Below are 6869 nucleotides of genomic sequence, written 5' to 3'. Positions count from 1 at the left end.
TCCCAACAACTTTATAAATGACTTTGACTGCCTCTGGAAAGCCTGAGCTATGTCTGTACTACACAAAGCTGCTCCTTCTACACACCATGAGGGTGAGGTCAACACTTATAAAGACACCTGGGTGGGGCTGGAGAGAGGACTAAGGGACTAGAGCACTTGTTCTTACAGAGGCCCGAGCCCATTTCCCAGATCCATATGCAGTTCACAACTGTGTAAATCTGGTTCCGTAGGACCTGATGCTCTCTTTTGGCCTCCATGGGCATTGGAATGTGATGTTGCTGTGGGACAATGGTATTGTACTCTGTAAAGTTTTGTCACTTATACTGGTTTAATAAAATGTTGATTGTCCAGTTGCCAGACAGGAAGTATAGTCAGGGTGACCAGAACAGGAGAGTTCTGGGAAGAGGAAAAGGTCAGTTTGTAATTGTCACCCAGACCAAGAGGAAGCAAGATGGGAATGCCTCACTGATAAAAGGTACCAAGCCACATGACTAACACAGACAAGAATTATGTATTAATTTACTATGTAAGAATTAGTTAATAAGAAACCTGAGCTAATAGGCCAACCAGTTTATAATTAATGTAGACCTCTGTGTGTTTTCTTTTCAACTGAATGGCTGTGGGCTGGGCAGGACAGAAATGCCTGTCAGCATGATGTATATACATGTATACACACAGGCACAGACACACATAAAAACACAAAGAAATGAATACATGTAAAAAGAAATCAAGTGAAACTTTGGACTGGAGGGAATGAAAGGGAGTCTAAGAAAAATAAAGATATTCTAAACATATTTAATTTCTGCTGCATCACGGGAAGCAGGAGAGAAACAGTGTCTGAGGTGTGTAGACATTGTTGAGTGTCTTCATATAATTGTAAAGGAATAGTATTGGCTTATGAAAGCATTTGTTCACAGACAAAGGAAACCAGCACATTTTCAAAAGTGAAACATGTCAAGAAATACATTCTCTGATAGTATGCCAATAAAATTCAACAAGAAAAGAATGACCTTCTTACTCTGGAGGTAGGCAATTCACTTCTGAGACTTTGCAAGAGAGAAAAAAACAGAAAATGAAAGCTGATCTGTCAGGAAAGCCCTGGAAGGAAGGTTGTCGCACTACAGAACTGATGACCACAGTGAAAACGGTGCCTGGTGAAAGATAGTGACCGTGAAGGCTGGGTGTGGGATTCTCAGGTCAGCCTCAGAAAAGTTACTCTGCTCAGAGCTGTCATTTATCACAGGGACAGGGTCTGTATTAAATCACCAAAGACAAAAGACCTGTGGGGCGAAGTCCATGAGAAACTAGGTGCACACTGCAGACGTTCTCATCCTGTGGAGTCACGGATGCACTTAATTCTCCCCAATGTGACGCCAGACACTGCCGCTGAGGTACCAGCCAGGGAGTGCACCTTAGCCTCTGAGCACAGAACTTTTATCGGGAGTCGGTCTGTAAGGAATACATTTAAAGTTTAAGAGAACGACCTCAACCATGCAGAATAAAAGCAAGCTTCACCGGAAATCATGTTGCTAGCATAATTATCACACTAAACTAGTACCGTGTGGCCCAAGAACTCGGTATGCAGAAACCTTTGGATCAGGTGAACATTCCAGCAGTTCAGAGTTCATCTCCCAGGAGTCAGAGAAGGGCCAGACCTGAAGACAGGCTGTTCCGGAATGTACAGGGTCAGTTGCCAGATCTGCAGGTTAGACTTCCCTGGGTAGATGTCATCCTGAAGTCTGAGGCATGGTCCAGAGGGACATACAGCTGTTTGTTGTCCTAGGAACCCAAGTGACAGGTGAAGAAGATGTCAGTGTCTGAGAAGGAAGGAAAAAGGAGGGAAGAGAGAAGATAGGAGAGAGGAAAGAGAGAGATAGAGGAAGGATGGAAGACAAAAAGAGGGATAACGAGGTAATGAGGAGAGGCTCAAGACTGACAGAATAATATTGTGATATTTATTCTTCATTTTAGATGGTTGTGTGTACAAAGGCATGCCTGAAAGGAAAGTCTTCAAACGTAAATGGTGTGAACCTATAGAATATTAAAATATAGATTTTTTAACTTTTTCATACTTTGTTAATTCGAAGCAGATAATAAATTTGCCTTCTGTAGGTCAGATTTTCTAAGATAAGCCTAGTTCTATGAGATATTTATTAGGCAAGCTAAATTAAGAATTCCATAATAAAGTAAGTTTTGGAAACACTGAAATAAATGAACATGAATAAAAATAAAAATAAATAGTTTTACTTTTACTCTTTCAAGGCCTTCAATATGCTAATATGTGAGTAAGTTCTATCAGCATAGGGTTTAGCACAGACGTTTCTAGACCTTATTTACTCATAGACTCCCGCATCTCCTTTTTGGGGGGCACGGGGACACTTTCAAACTCTTGTATTCCCCTTATCTTCTCTGGGGAGTAAAAACTTCTGAAGTATTTTGAAAGAGTGTTTGTGGTAAATTAATCTAGAAAAGAGATACTAGACACTAATGGTTGTCTCGACAAAGCCATAAATCCTCCCCTGGCAGTGGAATATCTCAAGGCTGAGATCATTAGGAGAGCATCTTTTCTCCATTCTGTCACTGGCTGCTCTTGATGATTTATGGGAATTGACCTCTGTTCAGTTTTCTTCTCTGCAGAACAGGGGATGGGGAGAGAGGAAAGGGATCAAAAAAGACCTGTTGGATTGTAGTGGGTAAAAACCTCCGAATCCCAGTGATGAACTCCACTGATTGGTGCTGAAGTGTGAATGGAGCATCAGTGCGGACTCAAAGGGCGGCGTTGGCACTCATTGCCACTTACCGCTTCAGATTTGGTTACAAGTGTGTTGAAGCCTTCATTTTGATCTCACTCGTGTCTGGTCCCAGATCAGTCCCGCTCAGATGTTCCCTTCTGTGTGTCATATAAACACATAGATTGATCACGTTTCTGAATCTTCAAGTAACTGTATCTTTAAACATTGGCTCTAGTGGTCTAGGAGAAAAGTCATGATTAAATGAGATATGCGAGCAATTTAAGAGACTGACCTATGAAAAGCTAAAGGGAATTCGAAATCAGAGTAAGGAGGAAGATCCTTCAGCTCACACTCACAGGAGAAAGGAGAGTGGAGGGGAGCAGCGTGAGGTGCCCTCTGACTTCAGCGAAGTCTCATCAGGCCCATGGGGATGCCCAGAGCAAAGATTTAAACTTTGAGTCTTGTACTAGCAGAAATGACTGCACTCTGATACCATAGCATCACTGGCCAGGAGCAGACCAAGGTGGGCAGGACCTGGGCAAAATCTCTGTAGGGTATCCAGAGTGCCTTGCTAACGACACTCTGTACTGTGGGTGCCCAGCGGGAGAAGGAGCCACAGAGATCTGTGTTGCATGCAATGGCTACCAGTTTTTTCCACCATGCTTCACTTTTTGTGTTTATTAGAATCCGTGTTCTATATCTTTCTTGACTAGGGGGCTTGTTATGTTCTTGAACACAGAAGACATTTCTGATTTATCCCTGGATGTGTAATAAGGGACCACATACTTGGAAACACCACAAGTCTTGTAGCACAGAGCAGATAACCAGAAGTTGATCTTTACCACTGTAAATAGTCCCCCAATTCACGCTGTCTTGTGAACCTGAAAATTTCCTCTGTTACTGTTATTGCCCTCACCACCTTTTGGGTGTGGCACCATACTGTCTCCATGGCCCTCTATTGACGTCACAGTTAAAAAGATCACACGATTCCTAAATACTCTGGTATCTTGACAGTAGCATGGAGTTGAGCTAGGCCACTCAGCTGTAGAAGTGTAGGTTTTCTCTGTGCCACATCCCCAGTCTGTTCATCATCATTATGACCCATATCTAATAATTTTATATGTCCTTCAAGGTTTACTATGTACCATTGTTAAGGTTCAGCTTCCAAGTGTAGCTGATCTTGACTGTGGGAGGAGCTAGAACAAATGACACAGCTGATACATAATTAATTTGGACAACCCCACGTAAATCTCTTCTTGACAGTCCCTCTGTATAATATTGAACGAGTACTGTTAGGGTGTGTAATTAGTTTTTCATTTTGTTCAGTGGAACTACTGATTAACAGCCACCATCCTGAAGACCCCATGGGAAAAATGATAGACTTGGGTATCATAAACATGATTTTTATAGTATAGGGTCAATATCGCTCACATTGTCTGATGGAGCCTGTTCAGTGAGTCAGTTAGTTACTATCAGCTATAGAAAGTAGTTCACAAGCACCCAAAAGTACTTATGCATCTATAGAAAGTGAGAGACATTTCTTTGGAAATGCCGTATTTCCGGATGCTGGAAGCATCAGAGGATTAGTGCACAGCCCAAGAAAGGTGAGGAAGGTTGGGAAAGTGGCTCAGTGGATAAGTGCTTGACACACAACCCTGACAACCTGAATTTGGATTCTTGGAATTCACATAAAAAGCTAGAGGCGGTCATGCTAATCTTCTCTGAATCGTTCCAATTGTAGTGTACGTGCTGTCGAAGCGAGCACAAGGCCATGATGGCGATACCCATAGAAAAAGCTGACCTGAGCTAGTGGGAAGTCAGTGACTCCCAAGTGACAGCAGGGGAACCTGCATAAGCCCAAACTAGGCCCTCTGAATGTGGGTGACAGGTATGTGACTGGGGCAAACTGTGGGGCCACTGGCAGTGGTACCAGGATTTATCCCTAGTACTTGAAGTGACTTTTTGGAGCCCATTCTCTTTGCTCAGCCTAGGTATAGGGGGGAGGGCCTTGGTCCTGCCCCCAAAGTGATGTGCCAGACTTTGTTGACTCCCCGTGGGAAACCTTGTCCTCTCTGAAGAGTGGATGGGGTGTGGGATGGGGGGAAGGAGGGAGGATGGGAGGAAGTGGGAACTGGGATTGGTATGTAAAATGAGATAAGATTGCTTTAAAAATAAATAAATAAATTTAAATATTTTTAAAAATGAGATGTGGTAGCTCAGGTCAGTAATCCTATCATTGCTAATCCTATCATTGCTAAGGTGATTTGGAACAGTGCCAACAGAGACAAGCGAGATCCTGGCCAGAACAAGCTGGGACATGAGAAGCACCTCCTGAAACTGTCTTCTGACCCGTACATGTGTACTGGAACATGCACATGCATGAAGGAAGGAGGGAGGAAGGGACTAGGGGGAAGGGAGGGAAATTAAAGAGGGAGGGAGAAGAGGGAGGGAGGGGGAGAGGGAGAGAAAGAGAGAGAAAGAGCATAGAGCGTTTTTACTGAGTGTTAGTTCAGTTAAAATGGTCACACCGCCCTGAAAGTTGCCCACGCTTATCTGAAAAGAAATGCTGCTTTACTTTCCCAGTCGCTCACACCACATCGATGAAATTATGAATCAGTAACGTTTTTGAGTTCCCCCAGATCATTCATAATATAGAAAACTCACTATAAAAAAGATACTGACAAGACAGTTTAGGATTGTCTTCCCTGGAGCCCACGTGAGCTCTGGAGGCTCAGGCGAGGGCTGAGCAAATAAATTGGGGAACCTTCTCTAGTCTACCTTTTTTTTTTTTTAGGGTGAAATATTGTTCCTACTCAAGGTGAGGATTTCACTTTCCCATGAAACAAAGAGGAACCGTGACCTCAGCAATGCAAACTACCCCCAGAAAGCCTTCAAAGATAGACGTGAGTGAGTATCTCTACTAACCCTGGTCACTGTAGGGGCCAGCCATGATAATCTCAGTCTGAGCAGGTCACCCCAAAAAAGTTCCTTACTTCTAACCATTATCACCTGGGATTCTGGTCATTGATAAATTTAAATAAGAGGCCTGAGTCTCAGTAGTTTACCCTGAAGCAATACCTGGTAGCAGGAAAACACCACAAAATGAAATTACCTAACCCCCCACCCAAGAGCAGACCATTCAAAGGAAATGCCTGACATTCCAACCACTGTAGATAGGAACTCATGCCAGCACACCTCGAATGTCAGTCAATCAGGGGTCCTGAACCTCAGAGACCCCTCACCCTCACCTTTACAATTATAAAAGTTCAATTCTAATTGAGCTCGGGGCTCTCCGGATATTCAAATACATTGGACATGCGGAGAGACCAAGTTTGCAAACTTGATTAAAATACTCTTTGCTTTTACTCGGTCTCTTTTGTTTGCTTTTGTGAGGGACTCCACAGATTTGGGCATAACAGTCACCAGCCAACCTGGTCCCCAGCCAGGATCCTCCACCAGCATCCTGTGCTTGTGATCTACCGTCTCTCTGTTTCAGAGAGTTGAAAGCTTGTTTGTAACATTCTGCATAGGATGAAGAGGAACTGTCTATTGGAGCAAATACTGTTCCGTGCGGCCATAGTAAGCATTCTGCTGGGCACCTCTGGGGTCATACAGAGTCAATCATTCCCAGCTCTGTCAAACTGCAGAAAATAGAAGCTTACATCAAATTGCCATTTCAGTGCCTGCAATTCCACTAATCCTTCATTTCAGCGGAGGAGCAAAGCGGATTTCATCACAGTTCGAGCTGCCATGCAATGGGGCAATACAGGCCTCTGTCCCATGATAGCTGCTCTCAGCTAAAAGAGCAATAATCCTTCAACAAAATCTGATGGCGCCTCCTTCCCTTATCCTGCAGATGTTAGGCTCGCACCCAGTGGGTGAAGGCCAATAACGCATTGAGCAAAAGCTGGTGACAGCAAGATTGAGCTGCAACCTGCCTGGTCTGAGCATTTGGGTTTCACCTCAGGTTCTAGGGTCTGATTGAAACGTGTTTCTAAGATTGCAGTTCAGTCCCTAGAGGGCCCTACAGGATAGTAAATTCACATCAAAAAAGTCATTGTATGTTGAATTCATACTGATTTTATGGGGCAGCCTGTCTCTATTTAGATAAGTTCAAACTCCACAGAACAGGATCGC

The 6869-nt window shown here is 43.6% G+C and overlaps 1 pseudogene; it reads right to left on the bottom strand.

Annotated features, from left to right (window-relative positions):
- Positions 1–4436: 4436 nt before the first annotated feature.
- Positions 4437–4497, bottom strand: LOC146891922 (U6 spliceosomal RNA; annotated as a pseudogene).
- Between the last annotated feature and the right edge of the window lie 2372 nt (positions 4498–6869).

Source organism: Myodes glareolus, chromosome 14, assembly GCF_982192425.1.
Source record: "Myodes glareolus chromosome 14, mMyoGla1.1, whole genome shotgun sequence".
In the NCBI taxonomy this organism is placed as follows: Eukaryota; Metazoa; Chordata; class Mammalia; order Rodentia; family Cricetidae; genus Myodes; species Myodes glareolus.
This window is presented reverse-complemented; position numbering and strand designations above follow the sequence as displayed.